The 17139-nt window shown below is 43.3% G+C and overlaps 1 pseudogene; it reads right to left on the bottom strand.

The window, feature by feature from the left end:
- LOC118338504 overlaps positions 1 to 17139 on the bottom strand; it is a 48595-nt pseudogene that overhangs the window by 23132 nt on the left and 8324 nt on the right.

Raw genomic sequence — 17139 nt, 5'->3', positions numbered from 1 at the left:
ACACACACACACACAAAGCAAAAAGCCATGTGCCCTCTCGCCCTCTGGAAAGTTTGCTTTCTGTAAAAATCATTGGAGGCGCAGCACAATGCCAGCTTTGATGTAACCGCACACATACAGTGTCCTGAAACAATGCGAGCAAACAAAGAGTCGTATCAACTTGAAGACAGAGGTGGAGGGAGAGGAGGGATGGAGACAGAAAAGGGGAAGATTGAGAGCTGAAGGGATGATGACAGGAGAGATACAAGCAGGTACATGTGGTTTAAAGTTTAAAGAATGGTAATGAACGATAATGAAAACATAAGGAAAGGAGTCGAAGAGGAACAAACCGGAAAGAGCGGGAAGAGAGAAACAAGAGATGATGGGAGACAATTTAAAAATGTCAGAGAGGTGAAGAAGACAAGGAAACGGCGCATGAAAAAGGAGACAAAGGCCAAGAAAAGAAGAACAAAGGCAGCGAAGAAAAAGAGGATACGGAGACACAGGGGGACGACTGTAAATGAGGGGAAGGGGAGGAAAGGGAAAGACATGGCAGTGGCAGGGATGGCGTGAGGAGACGGGACGCCGACGGCTGCGGCGATGCCAACCATCGGCGCCACCGCGGTCGTAACCCTGCCGACCGAGGGGTCAGGCCTTTGTTCGAGCCAAGGTCTTCCCGTGAAGAGGGTTGAGTCAAGTTTACAGGACGTAAATAAGCCAAGGGGACGACAGGGACCTTAAAACAGAATGGCAGCACGGGGGTGACAAGTTCAGCTCCATTCTCTTCAACTTCATTGTACTTTGCTTTCCTTGAGTGTGAACAACAAGCGCCGCATAAAAGGACTTTTGATCCCGCGAGGGATGACTTGAAGAGTTCAGTGTCGAAATGCTTTGTGTCCGTTTTGTAGCAGTGACACAAATTCTACAAGTTCATTTTCTGAACAGCCCGTAAACATGTTATTGGTGTACTTAAATAACATACTGTTCCTCAAACTGGTGTAACTGTGTGCCAATCACTTTGTAAGATAATTCGATGGACAACACACGTTGTCAAAGCGCCCTTGAGCAAGACAATGGGCCTCGTGCAAGAACCACTCATATGAACATATTCGAGAACTTGCAGCATTCACCAATATCATCAATCTAAACTGGCTATTGATGGGGTTAGGGTTCTCTTCACATTAAGATGTATGCAGATCATAGTCCAGTAGAACAGCCTCAGCTGCAATGCCTGACAAAGCATCTATTATGGCACGTATTATTTCATCTATCTCTGTGATGGAGACTTCCCCTTGACCCCATCCCATTGTGGCCTTGCTTTTCATATCAAACCATTTCTTCTTGATTTCACCAACAGTACGACCCTCAGGTGACACGGCGTTAACAGAACTTGTTTAGTTTTTCCCCATTCAACTTCAGCAGGTCCTTTACTTCCACTGCTGACGCTCTTAACGCTCTTTTTTTTTTTTACTATTTTCCTGAATGAACTCCCTCACACATAGGGCCGGCTGTGTAGCCTTACATGGTATTATCGGGGCATTTGTTATGCAAATTTTCATTCCTCATGAACGTGTGCGCACAGGTGGCATTATTTTTACGCAGGTGATTTACACAGAAATCTAAAGTTAGGAGCGTTTGCTCTTGACGTGGCACACTATTACGAGTCCACCATATGGAAAAAAAAAAATAAGAGAAAGTTAAGATAAGATTACGAAAATGTCCTTGCATGAGGCTCAATGAACCCAAATCAACTACCACCACCAATCAGAGTGGAAGAGGTTTAAATGGAAAAGGAAAGACAAGGGGACACAAGCCTAAGGCAATAATGGACATATGGAAGAGATAAAAGAAGGGAGACTAAAAAAGGAGAAACAACAAAGAGAAAGCGTCAGGAAGCGAGTAAAGTTGAGGATTTTCAGGCTTCAAAGTGGATTCATCCATTTGGAGGACGGAAACTCATCAAAGGTTTGATCAGGACCGCTGCAATTGGCAACAATTATATCTGTGAATCCTGATCAGAAATCGTACTGCCAACAGTGAATCAGAAACAAATGGGGTCAAATTTAGATTAGATTCACGTTGGCGATAAGAGGTCATGATACCCAATCCCTTCCCTTTATTTGTCCAGCTTGAAATGACAAAAGCTGTTAGGAAATTTATGAAATCCGGCAACATGTGTGTGATGCAAGCTTCAATACTTTGATGTGTTTGCATGCGTGTTTGTAGTCTCACTTCATCATCCTCCTCTTCATCCTCCACATCCAGAATGCCAGAGTCCTGTTCCGACACCGGACTGCCACCCTGCCTTTCGCTGTCGGTCCCAGCCCCTGCCGCCACCGCCTCTTTTCTGCTGCGTCGTCCGAGCAGGGCCCTCGGCTGCGTGGAGACGGAGCTGTCCAGCGAGCGCTGTAGCTGGGCCTGAACCACAACACAGAAAAGGCACATCAGAGAACCATACAGGATTAATTCAGCCATTGGAACTCAAAAACTCTCCCTCTCAAACTGCTTTGTTTGCTTCACTTTTTTCCTACATTTCCCAGAACACTTTTCAAAAGCCGCAGAGGAGGAAGGGGAACTTGTTGCATTTAGCTTTTGGCGCGACTTCAGAACAGAAGAATCGCTTTGATATTGAGGGTCTGACACAAAACCAGATGTTTACCGATAACACACCATCTGCAATCGAACTCCACTGTAGCTGCCCTGACGTGCCACGATTACACTTTATAGGGGACACAGAGAGAAATAAAAATACACCAACAAACAAAAGGGACTCAGACTTGGAAGCAGCTTTCAGACAACCCTCATAAGAAAACATGTTAATCCTCTTAGGCAAGTAAGCATTAACTGCATGAATAACATTTACCCGGTTCCCATTTTTAAGACAGTTTTGGGAAAAGCTTAGAAATTGTAGACGGTTTAATGAGGTTACTGGTCAAGACCTTTGAGTCAAACTTGCCACTCCTTGTCCCATGAAAATACCCATGGAAATGACCTATAAAAGTGATTTACCAAAGCACCTAAGAATACACCAGAGGGAAAAGAGCAAGACAGGAAGGGAAGAACAGGAAGGATGAAGAGTCAATGAAACCGAAAACAAAGCGCATAATATCAGTGCTCTGCACTTCAGACGGGGAAGGCTTTATTGCTGGATCTGTGCTTTTGCTTGTCTAAATCTTAATTTAAATTTAGGTAAACTAGTAAAATGTATGCATATTTAAGCTACGTATCTGAAAGCATTAGGTTTACAAAGTATCTTCAGTTAAATCTTATCCCAAAATTACAGAGAAGTAAACCAAAAGCAGGCAAGAATTGAGAGATAATACATTAAAACTTCAAATATAGGTTTTTCAAATAAAACATGTATTCATAAGTAGCATAGATTTGGGTAATGTAGCAATGATCTTATCAGTGAAATTTACCAAAATAAACAGACATAAAAGAAGGTGGGGCACAGACAGAAGGAAATGGAAATGAAGTCCAAATGGAAAGACTCTCCACAGAACAATGCAATGCGCAATGTATTACCTGATGCAAACCATGTCCCGTCTATGTAACTATTTGGGGAAAACACAGTATTATGGGAAATGGGGGCGTTCTACTCCCTCTGCGGCGGTATTCGACCAGGAATACTAAAAATAAAAATAATCAAACAGGAAGTCTTGGTATCCAACACAAAATGAAAACAGAGTCACGTTTCTAATAGAGATGGCCATTGTTGCAGACTTTGTAGGTAACTGAGATGTTTTTTTGTCTCCATAGTGTTTCCAATGTTTTTGTTTTGCAGTTTGTTTAACACAACCGCTAATATCTGAACATGAACATGCCGATTTCTTGGATTCGATCATTAAACGCCGATAACTCTCATTCCCATGATCTTCTATTCCTATGTCTCCGCAGCTTTGCCACCAAAATATTTCTGTGGGAAAACCTTGTTATGGGGGGGAAAACCCTCTCACATCTAAACTGAGTGCATCTTTCCATCCACACCCAGATCCGTCTCAGGTCCTTTTGAAAAACCTACGTGAATGCTGCGGCTTCCTCGGCTCGCCGGCGCCAGCACGTAGCCAACCTCGTGCACTTAAATCTGTCGATAAGGACGTCAATAAATACGTCAGAGACTTCAAGCGCCTTGATTTGCGCCTTTAATGACAACGGTAATGAGAAAAACTGGTGTTCATGGGAGGGTGGATACGCATAAACCCGGAAGAACACAATATCAGTGGTGTTGGAAGAATACAATGCCATCTTTGATCTAATGCCCACACACACATAGAACACTAATGAGTCATATAAGACAATAAGTCACAAACAAAATCAGTGGAAAGTCTCGATCCTTTGCATAGGAGGTTAGGGAGAAGCAGGTGGGGACACAGAAATGTACCAAGCTGTGCCCACTCTTTTGAGGAACGAAGAATAGGTGACGAACAATCTCTAAAAATATTCCCAGCGAGTCTTTTCACCAATTCCTCGAGGATCGGTCGAGCAAAACTCTTCAAAAACGCTCAAAGAGGCACAATGAAAGAGAACCTTCCTACAAAAAAAGAAAACCTCAAAAACACATAATGAAAAGCAAAACTTTTTTTCTCCGCATGGCCTTCTAATCGTCAAACGGTCGATTTCCTTTTCTCCACAAACAAATTAACACAACTAGACCTCAAAAGGCAGCAACCCATGAAAGACACACACAAGAGAGGGAATGAACGACATAGAAAACATCTTTCTTGCACTATACGACGCTACAGCTACAGACGTCAGCACCTACGTCAGAAATTCCACTTAGCAATCGAATTTAGCACTTTCGCATTCTTCCCCAGGTGTATGCGTGTCTTGAGGCATCCGCTGGCATGCTGTTTACACCCTTGCACCACCATTCATCCTTACCTATCCCACAATACCAAGTTCTGTTCGCAAATAGGAACCTTTTTGGATCTGTCTTTTGTTGCGTTTTTCTTTGGGGGTGGCATTTGGCGTGGCACTTGAAGCTTAAGTGCGGGAATGTGCGTCATCCCTCGCGCACAATCCCATAGGAAAAGAGGGAGAGCGGGAGGGGGACAAAACGTTGGGGTAAAGAAGTGGATAGAGAATGACGTACAAGACGAGGGGGAAAAGGTGGAGAGGGAGAAAAGAGTAAAGGAAAGGTGGTGAAGAGGAGAAAGGCGGGAGGTGAAAAGAAGATGGAAATGGATGGAAATTGCCCAAGAGGTAGCAGGAACACACTGCTGGGGATGAGGACCAGAGTCAGAGCCACGCTTTAATCCATTTAGTGCAAAATGACTCTAAATATTTTAAAAATTATCTGATATTACACTGTGGCAACACCACAAGTCAGCCCCGAGTTAAATATGTGCTGCGTGGCTTCGCTGACAAACTTCAAGGCGATTTGCAGTCTTCTGTGTTTATCTGCGGGCTGAGCGCGGAAATTGACAAAAATTGCAAGTGAAAGAGCAAAGTTGCAGTGATCTCTTTGTTGACAAGTGGTTAAAGCCAGCTGTTTATTGTGGGATAGTTGCAATGATTTGTGAAAAACAGGCATCCAACGCCATTCTCCGAGAAGGAAATGGAGGTTTATGTAGTGACAGTGTAAACTATCTGGGAAACAGATAAATGTAATTAACATTACTTTTCAAACATGAGTTATAACTGCCAACAGTAGAGTTGTTTTCCAAAACAACTTGCCACCAAATAAAAAAGAAAAAGACAGAAAAACGTACGTCCTGACAACATTTGAACAAACAAAGGTACTCGGGACAGCTTGTGTTTGTTTAACCGCATGACAAAACATTTACGAGCTGCATATTATAAATGCAACAAGATGATACATGCTAAACTTCACTGCAATTTATGATTTTTGTATTTGTGAGGCGGTTTGGAACATGGATTTTCCTATGCATATTAGGCGTTTACTGAGACACCGGGTATGCGTACCATGTGGTAGTAAAAATGTAGAGTTTTGACTGTTACAGGGTTAAAGGTAAAGTCAGCAGGTCATTGTTCTTATTAGGGCTGTCTAAGGGCAATCTGAGGGATAAATAGAAGCCCATCAAGGCTTTTTTTTTTAAACTGACTGGTATTGTTTTAGTCACTTATTGCAACATATTGATACTAGCAAGACAAGCAGAGGCACCTTTAGACTAAATTTCTACATTTTGAAGGTGGACCACATTCTTAAATGTTCAACGCTCAACAGATACTACACAAGAAGAGTTAGATGAGAAGACGGCTGCTAAATATGAAGCTACGGCCAGCAGCCGGTTATGTTAGCTTAACATAAAGACTGGAAACAGGGAGAAATAGGTAGCCTGGCTCAGCCCAAAGGTAACAAAATCAGCTCCTCTAAGCTAACTGACATTTTATATCTTGTTTGCTTTCTACACTCTACACTGTCTACACTGCTTGGGGATAAGACTGTAAGTAATCCAAGCTGGTGTTGAATGCCTTGCAATAATAATAGTCTCATTTTGATCATTATTTGAGCAAAAATTTCCAGATCTCACTCAAGGTATCTGCTGCTGATGCTTTATTTGAAGACAATATTAAACACTGGTGTGTTTGAGAAGTTTGGTTTCTTTTGGCAAATCCTAAATAAAAAGAGGTTTGTAGAAAAACTTGTATGGAAAAGAGTATTGTTTCGCCATCATGACCAAAGGACAAGTATGGTATTTGCACTGGTGTATTCAAAGCAAACGGCACAGCTGTATTATGTAGGAAAATATAAATATCAATTTGGCACTCTGCATAGAAAAATACTCCACGTTAAATGACTCGGATAAAGGATTGGGGGCAAAAACCTGACTGGGACATCCCTACTATATATCACTTTTTTGGCAGGCGGACCTCAACCAGAAATAATGGTGTCCGATGGCAGTGAACTGTGGAGCATTATTCGGCAGACAACACACACACACGCAGAGCGACTGACACAACAACCCATAACAGTCTATTTTCGTTTTCCCTGTGATGGTTCAATACACCGACCCAGCGAGCGTGCCCTCCGCCACCCTCGCTGCACGCGCACGCATGTGTGTGTTCAGTAACTAAATACAGGTAATCAATCTTCTTCTACTTCACAGGCCCTACAATCTGTTTCCCATTAGTGTGTGCGACCGTGGGTGTGTGTGTGTGTGTGTGTCTGTGTGTGTGTAAAACTACCGAATACACAGCAGAAGCTCTGGACTCGTCCTTTGCTGAAAGTGAATAAAAGAAAGAAGAAAACCAAAAAAAAGAGGAGCAAGAGAAGAAAGTAGATGGAAAGATGAGGAGATGGAAAGAGTGGAGGAGAGAGAAAGACAGAGACGGACATCTTGAGAGAGAGGGGGAAATGTGATGTGACAGAGTAAGAGAGAGAGGGGGAAATGACGAACGACAGGGGAGAGTTATAAAAGAATGACAAAGACATTTGGAGATGATTCTCCCCTCTCTCCTTTTTTTTAAAAAAATCTTTCTGTATCTTGTCCTACTCTTCTCCTCCTCCTCTCCTCAATGATTTCATCCCTCTTCTCCCTTTGCTTCCTGCCCCTTCTTCAGAAAGCTTGATTTGGGCACCGTGATGCAGTGAAATACGATCCAGGACGGACAGTTTGAGTCATACGATCGGGGCTTTGGAGGTTGATAACACTGTGAGGACGGATTTACAATCACGTCGACTCATTGTTTCAAAATTCCTGTCTTACCGATCGCCAAGTTAAAAAAAACCCTGAATTTCTCCATCATTTTACAGCCTACCAGGAACGGGCACCTGCATGTGTGTGACTGGGCAACTTGCTGACAACAAGGACTTCTATTAAAGTTCGAACAGTGACTTTGAAAACACATTTTCACCAGATGTTCCTCACTTTCTGACTGTAACAAATGAAACATTGTTGTAAAAGTCAGTTCAAATATCTCCAAACTGCTGTCATTGCTTCTCCTCCGCATACCTGCTCAATTAATGAGAGCGCTGGCGTCGGTGTCGGTGCATCCCTAGCAACTCGAGGCTTAAAATCAAAACACGGTTGCTCACAGAATGATGGGAAAGCCCCGACTTCTTTATTATAAACGACAATAGTTTGTTTTGCTGGCCCCCAGAATTCTGTGACTTGTAGTATTAAACCCCATTTGCAGCTTAAATCAACCAGGACTGGAAAGAGAGCACAATTAAATGTCTTAGTTTAGTCCAAAGAAAAGCCATTAAACCCGAATATATTGTATTTAGTATAATGTAGGACCATGAAGAGCAGCAGATTCTCCCATTTAAGAACCTGGAACCGTCACATGCTCTTTAGAAAATCAAGTTAATGTCTGTCTGGCCTTATTTCCTCTTTTCTTATCCCTTCTTCTTCCTCACGCCTGCTCCTTTCTCCATCCTCCTCCTCCTCATTCATCCCTCTCATCATCTTTTCTTCCTCCCCTCTCAATTCAACTTCCTTCCCTTGTTTTTTTTCCTAGATCCTCGTCTTCACCTCCCTCTCCACCGTGACATGCTTACTCCTGTCTTCCCTTTCTATTAACTTTCGGTATCTTCCCCTTCTTCATTATTCTCTGTTTCTCCTCTCGCCCTCTTTCATCCAATCTATCGCCTTCTCTCCCTCTTTCCTTTGCATCCATCATTGTTTCTCTGATCCTCCTCTTCACTTTCACCCTTTATGATCCTCTTTTTTCCCCCTCATCCTCTCTTTTGCCCTTTTCTTCCTCCTCTCGTCATCCTCTCACCCTCTTAACTCCCCTATCTATTCCTTTCTCTCCCTCTTTACTCTGCGTCCATCATCTTGTTCCTCCTCTTCCCCATTTCTTCCTCGCCCGTTCGTCTTCCTCTTCACTCTTTCCCCTTTCCTCTCTCCCCACTCTCCAACCTCCTTTCCCCCCCTCTTCGCTTTAGTCTTCCTCCCACATCCCTCTTCCTCTTCCTCCTCCTCCTCCACCTCTTCCTCTATGGGCATGTGGCAGCAGACAATAGCTCCATTGTAAGCCCAGTGCTCTCCTCCGTCTCCTCCCTCCATCCCCTCCTCTTTCCCCAGATCTATTTATTTTCACATCCTTGGTCGAGGGAGCTGTAACGACGGCTGGGTACAGAGAGTTACAGCTAATTTGGAACAGAGCACACCAGAGAGACACACTGTCTGAGAGAAAGAGATGGAGAGACAGGAAAAAAATGAAGCGGGATAAGAACGAAGGGGGGAAGGAGGGACAAAGGGAAGGAAGGAAAGAAGAGCTTCTAATTTGTTCATCCACACACACACACACACACACACACACACACACACTTGCGAGGCTTCTGATTGAGTGCGAGCGCTCTGAGCCAAACATTTGATACAACAACATAATCCCAGTATCAGTATCAGGACTGCTGGACCACTGGGGTTTCCATAATCTCCCTTGTAATTAGTGGTTAGAGGAGTTAGTGGTTTGCTTCTTCAGTGACTGCAAGTGGATTTTCTATGCCAGTGATTCTCAAATTGCGGTCCCGGGACCCCCCACCTGAGGGCCACCGAAGGGTTCAAGGGGGTGTGGATGTGGAGTGAAACGTGGGGACTACGTGTGCCGAACACGAGGTCCATCTGAAGACAAGTTCCTCCACGTTTAAAGTGTTTCTGACGCGATATTGTCAGCATGGTTTCAATTTAATTACCGTTACATCCTGTTGGGAGTAAAAACAAATGTTCTAACCTACAGGAGACAAATTGAAGGAAAAACATGCAGCATATTCATGAACGTCTTCAATGCATCTTGTAATATAGATTCTCTAAGTTTGAGGGCATCATTCGACCAAAAGATCTTCCCTCATTGGGCATTTTGGTGTCACTCCAAAATGTCTCAGGTGGTCAACTGGGTTGAGATCTTGAGATTTTCATAGTCAAACCGGTGACCCCTCGTTCCCCCACAGGCAAGGATCTGCTTTTGCTGTGTTCCTCTGACTCCAATGAGGGGGTGAGCTTGTTGCTTGCCAGAGGACCTTTATCACTGGTCAACCAGTAACTGCAATGTTTTAGATTAAGAGAGAGAAATGATCCTCTAGCGACATCTAGAGGACAAAATAAGTAAATAAATGGACAGCAAGTCATTAGACCCTCCAATCTTCTTTCTTTTCTAACTCTTGAGAGGAAGAAAGGTCAGTTCAGAAAGGCCTGAAATGAAGTATTTCCATTATTGTTGCTTTTTTATCGAAGTTTATTCCCATGTACATATGTCAAGAATACAGATATTTTGATGACATGCTACTGCTGGGAGCCTAAAATAATGTCACACTGCATAAATTCTCAGAATGGATGGGAAAAATACAGGCCTCAAGAACACCTGAAAAGGTTGGACACTGGTTAAAGAACAGCCTCCTCTCACCACTGATTAATCTGCACATTATTTTCTTGAATAATGGTTTAATTGCGTTGCTGAGATGCTAGAACTACAACATTTTTCAAGTATTTTTACTTGAATACATCTGCCTACTACACTCAGTGGCTATTTTATTAGGCACACCTCCCCAGGGCTGGTTAGGGACAGCAAGAGTTCAACTAAGTGGTTAAATATTCTTTAGTTACGGTCTGTAATAATACACAAGTTGACTGTGGCATTTAAACAATGTTCAGTTGTTACTAAGAGGCCTAAGGTGTGCCAAGACAAACAGATATTTTCAGTAACAAGGATTGGTACCGTTGTACCTAATAAAGTGGACACTCTATATTCAGATATAATTGAACTGGCAAAAACTGTACGTCCTTTGAAAAGCCTAAAGTACAAAGTGTAACTGTAACTTGTGTGTGTCCACATTTACCTGGAAGAAGCAGTTACAGTGTCTGGTAACTGATGTAAAACGTCTGAAATCTAGACTATCTTCTAAATAACGGAGAAAGTCTACATAAATGTCCAGAGAAAACTTGACCTACTAATATTCAAAATTTCAAATTGACTGCTCATGAGAACAACCAGGTTACAGCAAGCTTCCATTCCAGGCGCTTCAGGGTTTTGCCCAACGACACTGCGACAGGAGGCAAGAAATGTGGGCAGAAAGAGTTGGACGAAGCGCAACTAAAGGTCCCGGGGGCCAAATTCAAACCGGGGCTGTTGCGGTTGTAAGGTATGAGTGTTGGCCCCCAGGCTAATGTGACAATTCAGCACTTGCTGCCTTGGCGATTAATAACAGATTTGATTACCACACGACAGACTGCGCAGCCACTTTTCTCAGAGTCTCCATCCGCTCATCTGTCTGTCGTCAAGCGCTCCTTCCTCATTCCCATCCCACCCCTTCATCCTGCGAGTCCGTGGAACAACATTCCCCAAATAATGGCAGCACACAAATAAACAAGAGGCCTCACTTTGAGCTATGGATACCACAAGAGAACACAAAACACACAAACAGACACACTCGTATATAACTTCCTTGGCCTTGGAAAACAGAAAAACAATTAGGTAAGTGCTGAAAAGCAGGGTCTCTCTGCAAGTGTGTGTGTGTGTGTGTGTGGTGTGGTGTGTGCATGTTTCATCGACAAGCCATTGGGTCTCCTGCAGCGCTCTACATGCTTGTTTACTGGCAGTGGAACCACAGAGCAAGACACACACACCACACCACACACACACAGAGGCTGGTTCTGATTTAACAGACAGAGGAGAGAGACATGATGGAGAACAAACCCAATTGTGATTAATAAGAGCCAGTAACACTGTTGCAGTCCTTATCAAGCCAAATACACACACACACACACACACACACACTGCGGTTAATACATACAGGTAAAATTGTAGAGTTAAGATTGAAGCAGGTAAACACACACACACACACACACATTATATTAGTTATGTAAAAGAGGACATATTATGTGATCGATCTGCCTTCAGACCATAAGAATCTGTACTGATTGCTTGTCGGAGACTGTGCGTAAAGATGGGGAAATTCTCAGCTCATACCATCCGCTTCTACGGCTCACAGCTCGGGTCACAAGTGTGTTAAAGAAAAGGGAGAGTACTTCTAGCCGTGCTGATGGTGCGGTCTAGGGACGGCATTGTTGGTCGGTCCCCACTTTGATTCCACACTGAAATATTTCTAGTCAGTCAGAGTGACTGAGGAGAAATGACACAAAATCTAAGTTATTTTAAAAGCCTTAAAATATTCTGGCTTTTCGGTCATAGAGCTCCAAATTAAGTTTTAAAATCTGGTGGGGGTGGAGTTAAAAGATGCAAGGTTTTACGACCTCTGTAGCCCACTCATATCTGTGGCTCGAGCTACATGGTGCCATCCACACTGCCGGTGGCAGTTGCATTGTGGCTAATTTCGTATGCGCCAGTTGTTTTGACAAGAAAGAAGAATGTGTGGAATAAAAAAAAAGACAATATCGCTGTTTCTTCTGTTCAGGATTTGACCCTTTTTTTTTTTTGGTATGTACAGCTGGAACTGTGTTGCGGTGCGTACGTTTTCTGGTGCGTTTGCGTACCTGTTTGATGGCCGCCTCTCCTAATTTGTCCGAGGTTTCCGGATGCTCTCCAGGAAGTCTCTCAGCTGTGTCATGGCCGTGTCCGTTGATCTGGGTCCTCAGCTTGGGATGTTTTCTGCATGATGAGCAGGAACCGGTTACATGACCCGCCCTGGGAAGACACGTATGCTCAAGCTGCTCCACACGTCCGCAGCGGCTGGGTACGTACCCTGACACACAAGAGCAGGCTTCATTTACTTATTGATCATACAGGTAATTGATTTCTCATACCTGTAATTCACACTTCGAGTCAGTGTTAAGCATTTGATTTTGCCTTGAACTTTACGCTTTACACAGCTAGTGTAACCTTGTGGTGCTGTGACGACGGCAAATTAAGCTGGTGACTTTGTGGTTTAAGGGGAGGACACACTTGCAAAGCCCTAAACGACACACACACACACCCACACACACCACACGACACACAGCACCAGCGATGAAACAATGTCCTGGCTGTACAGATGCATGACTAAAATTAAGCAGAAGACATGCACATTAACATAAAACACAAAGCACGAGCACACACACCACAGAGGAAATACGAAGTACACTCATGCATACCTCAGGGATTTGCAATAACAATATGCCCCAAACACTTCACTCCACTTCGCACCCACTGCATCTCTCACACACACACTTTCGTCTCTCTAGGCAGCGGTCGCTGTTGGCTGACTCTCCCTGCTCTCTCGCGAGCCTCAGGCCGCGAGGACAGGAGGACAAGTAGAAAAACACACAAACAAGACGACAAAATTTGATGCCAACCACGTAGCTGTCTGTCTTACCGGTCAGCCAGAAGGGCAGGGAGGAGGAGAGGGAGAGAGGCGACGGAGGGAGGGGGGGAGAGAAAGACACAGAGTGAAGCAATTTATGTTCCTATTCCAGGTGCCGTTGCTCCATCTAGTGGCTGGAAGTTAAGAAACAAAAAGTCAAAGTGCACCATTCACTAATGGAATTAATGTTCAAATCAATTTAAAGGAGATGCGGTACAGAAAGCACATCAGTATATAATCATCAGACAGCATGGTAACCTTAAACAAACAAGACAACGTTTGGTTCCTCCCCAAATATAACGACATTTCTCATTAAGCCTGTTGCTTCCTGTCGCTAATAAGATTATTTCGCTTGAAAAAATAAACAGTCAAGAATTTTCCATCAGTCTTTCATGGTTTTTACCTGATTTTTTTACATTGCTTTGTATAGTGGTTAAGTAACACCCACTCATGTCTTAAACCAGACCCAGCATTGCCAATTCCTTGTGTGGGTCGAGAGCCAATGCTCCGACTCCCTTTCCCCACCATTAAATGCCCCTAGGAGCCAGTTTTCGTAGACAAGGTTAAGCACCTCAAGGCCCCCTCTTTCGCCTGCTGCAGGGCCCTGGTTACCCACATTTAAGTGAATCACTTTTTTTTTTGATTTTTTATACTCACACTAAAGGAAAGGTGTTTGATTTTAAAAAAAAGTTAGATCTAACCCCAAAAAACAGAATCAGCAACATACCTTTTGGCCCTCATCTGCTCCTGTAGTCTGCTGTACATCTCGAGGACTGGAGAAAGCAAAGTGAGATGAAGCAAAAGACCGTTTTATTAAGAACAAGGATGAACTTTTAGGACTGCTCGGGGTAAAAAGAAAAAACATGTCGTAGTAAAGGTTTTTGGAACCGTTTTGTTGTCTTTGTTGCTGCTGTGAAACTAGGTCTAACTCTTGTGTTACCTGGTAGGCAGTGTGTCAGTTTGTCTATGGTGGTAGCGATGTTTCTCTGCTGCACTCGACACTGTTGCAGCTCCTCCATAGAGCTGGTGAGCTGAAAGGAGGAGGAAGAGGAGGTTAGTTGAGAAGACTCCAGAAACAAGTCCTAAATAGAGAACATTGCCATCTGTGAACCTGTAAGCTTACGTCTTTGCCATCATCCTGAAGACGCCTGTTGGTGTCGGTCACCTGACTCTGAGAGAGAACAACAACAAACAGGTGAGAGGGAAGTATCGAGAGTTAAAGTCTTTGCTTCGCGTTGCTCTCCATCCTGCTCGTCCCTCCTTACCTTCAGTTTCTGCGCCTCCCCTCGTACTTTGAGCAGCTCTGTGATGGAGTCCACGAAACCCTGGAAGTGATGGTTACACATCTTCTCGATCTCTCGGTCGTGGTTCCTGATCCGCACGTCCAGCTTCTCCATGAAGAGGCCATGTTCCTGGCCGTCGTACACCGACCTGGAGAACGACAAAGAGAAGACAGCGGGTGAGATATTTACATTCTTTTTAACTCCTCCGAAGTCCGAGATCGCTCCATCTTCATGCATTACAAGCACTAGAGAACTGAAACATCTCCAAAGACATGGCAGACAAAGTAAGGAGAGAGTGAAGAGGCGGAGGAGAAAAAATGAGGAGGAAGTAAAAAGAAAAAAGCTAACTTGAAGAGGAGTTTCTTGCATTTTCAGTAACGCTGTACATTCACGGTAAAGAAGAAAGGAGGAGGAAGAACTGGAGACAGAGCGGTGGTGGGGCATCCAGACGAGGAATGGGTGCACGTACAGACTTTGTCCACCAGGGGGCGTTATTGCAATGCTCTTCAGCACCACATTTCCATACATTCACAGCGGTGAGTTCACTGGGGTAGTTTCCAGATCAATGCCTTGCTTGAGGGCAGGTTATCAGGAAGTGGTGTGCAAAGGGAAAATGTTTCCCCAGCTCTATTCTACATGTAGTACTATATATTTAATAATACATGGTACATAAGTGTACACAGTAACACTTCCATCCATTCTCACACACACACACACACCGGCTCATCAGCAGCGATACAGCCCATCTAAAGCACTCCCAATGAGAAGCTCACATAACGACGGCACGACCACTGACAGCCAGAGGACACTTCGACTGGAGTACGGGAGCCAGGAATCGAACCAGCGACCCTCCGATTACAAGAAACCCCGCTCTACAGCCACCCCAGGACACTGTGTCCTTTAGGCCACCGTACACTGTTTTAGCAGTTAGTATCACAGAAATTGACATACCTCAGAATTACCACTTTATAAAGACTGAGAATGTTTTTTTAACTTTCTCGAGCTCAATCAATTAGCCGATAGACAGAAAATTACTCCGATAAATTTCAAGCAAAAAATGCCAAAACTTCTACGGCGGCAGCTTCTCATCAATAACTTTTATGTCGGTCGAACAAAACAAACTATTTAAAAAGGTGTCATCCTGGGCTGTGGGAAACTGTGATGGCCATTTCTGACATTTTACAGACCGATGGATTAATCAATTAATTATCGATTTGATGACCGATTTCACCATCATCAGCTGGTTGTTTTATTTTTTGAAGGTTTTGAGCATTTCCTCCATCTTCCTTTGTGCATTCAATTGTGGAGCAGTTCATTGAAGCTTTAACTATGCATTCTGGCTTTTTTGCTATTCTGCTGTGAATATCTACATACACTGATCAGGTTTACTTGATGTGGTATCAAACTGGGACACAGCTAAAGTGTGCGTAATTTACTCATTTCTAATTTGCAAATAATTTAGTGAAATTTGAACCAGCAACTGTCCGGTTGTGAAGGGTTTTTTTTTAGTGTTCAGGCTTCCAACAAGCATTAGGGAAACAAAACAAAACACTCAGGGTGAGAGGCTTCATCGGGACGTTTCCTGCCTACAGGCAATCCACCAAAGTGCTGCTTCAACCTGACTAAAAGCAGAGTGAAAAAAAAACCCACACTGAGTGAAAGTGTTGCTGAGAGTGAGACGAGGACAGACGAGTGTTGTTAGGATGCTGTTCATTTCAATGTAATCTCTACGTGTCGCTCTTTTTCACAGTAGTATTCCGGTAAAGAGACGTGTATGGTGTGATCTAACAGCTATTAGGGCTGCAACTAACGATTATTTCCTCAATCAATGAATCGCTTGGTCTATGAAATGTCTTTAAATGTACTGTTTAGTCCGACCGACACTCAAATACTCAAAAGTATCCCGTTTATTGTCAGGAAACCAGCAAAACCAGGATTCTTGCTTTAAAAAAAAAAGAAATAATAATTTTCGAATTGTTGAAGCTCTAAAATATAAAATATGTTTTATTTATTTGTCATTTATGATTAACAATGAATATGACACTTATTCCTTTGTCACGTTGACTCACTTTTGATATGTTTGTCTGGATTAACAACAATATGACCCCACCAGTTAAAACTCTTAAAAAAAGGACTGGGAGCTAATTGGTTGGTTTAATGTCCGGTTGGTCATTGGTTGTTGTATTAGCCACTTCAGTTTAATTACAAAGGATTCAAACTATTTCATTAAAAACTTAGATGGGAGTACATTTTGGTAAAATCAGTAATCCGGGTCCATCCCTACTTGTGAGTGGCTCTGGGAGTAAACTAGCTTCAGTTGGCGAGGTTTTAACTCAAGTTAGACGTCGGTTTAAAACTACAGTTCAACGTTTCAGCTGGTTCATTTATCACAGGATCAGTCGAATGTGTCTCTGTAGACTGAAAAAATAAATAAAAACTGTTTTTGTGGGATGTCTGCCTGCTAAAATACCACGAAGAGTCCCGAGATATCACAAAACTGAATTTCCGAATTTCAACGAAATGCGTCTCCTTCCAGACAATTCATGAAACTGCTCTCCTGAGCACGCAGATGTAGACAATTTAGAGTATTTCTTTGTACGAGCCTTCTCTGTAATAGTGATCACAGTTCTTCCTGTGTTCTTTCCCTTCCAAAAACAGCACACACACACACAC

Source organism: Morone saxatilis, unplaced genomic scaffold, assembly GCF_004916995.1.
Source record: "Morone saxatilis isolate NCDOM2014 unplaced genomic scaffold, NCSU_SB_2.0 Contig4, whole genome shotgun sequence".
Classification (NCBI taxonomy): Eukaryota; Metazoa; Chordata; class Actinopteri; family Moronidae; genus Morone; species Morone saxatilis.
The sequence above is the reverse complement of the archived record's forward strand: the minus strand, read 5'-3'. Positions and strand labels throughout refer to the sequence as shown.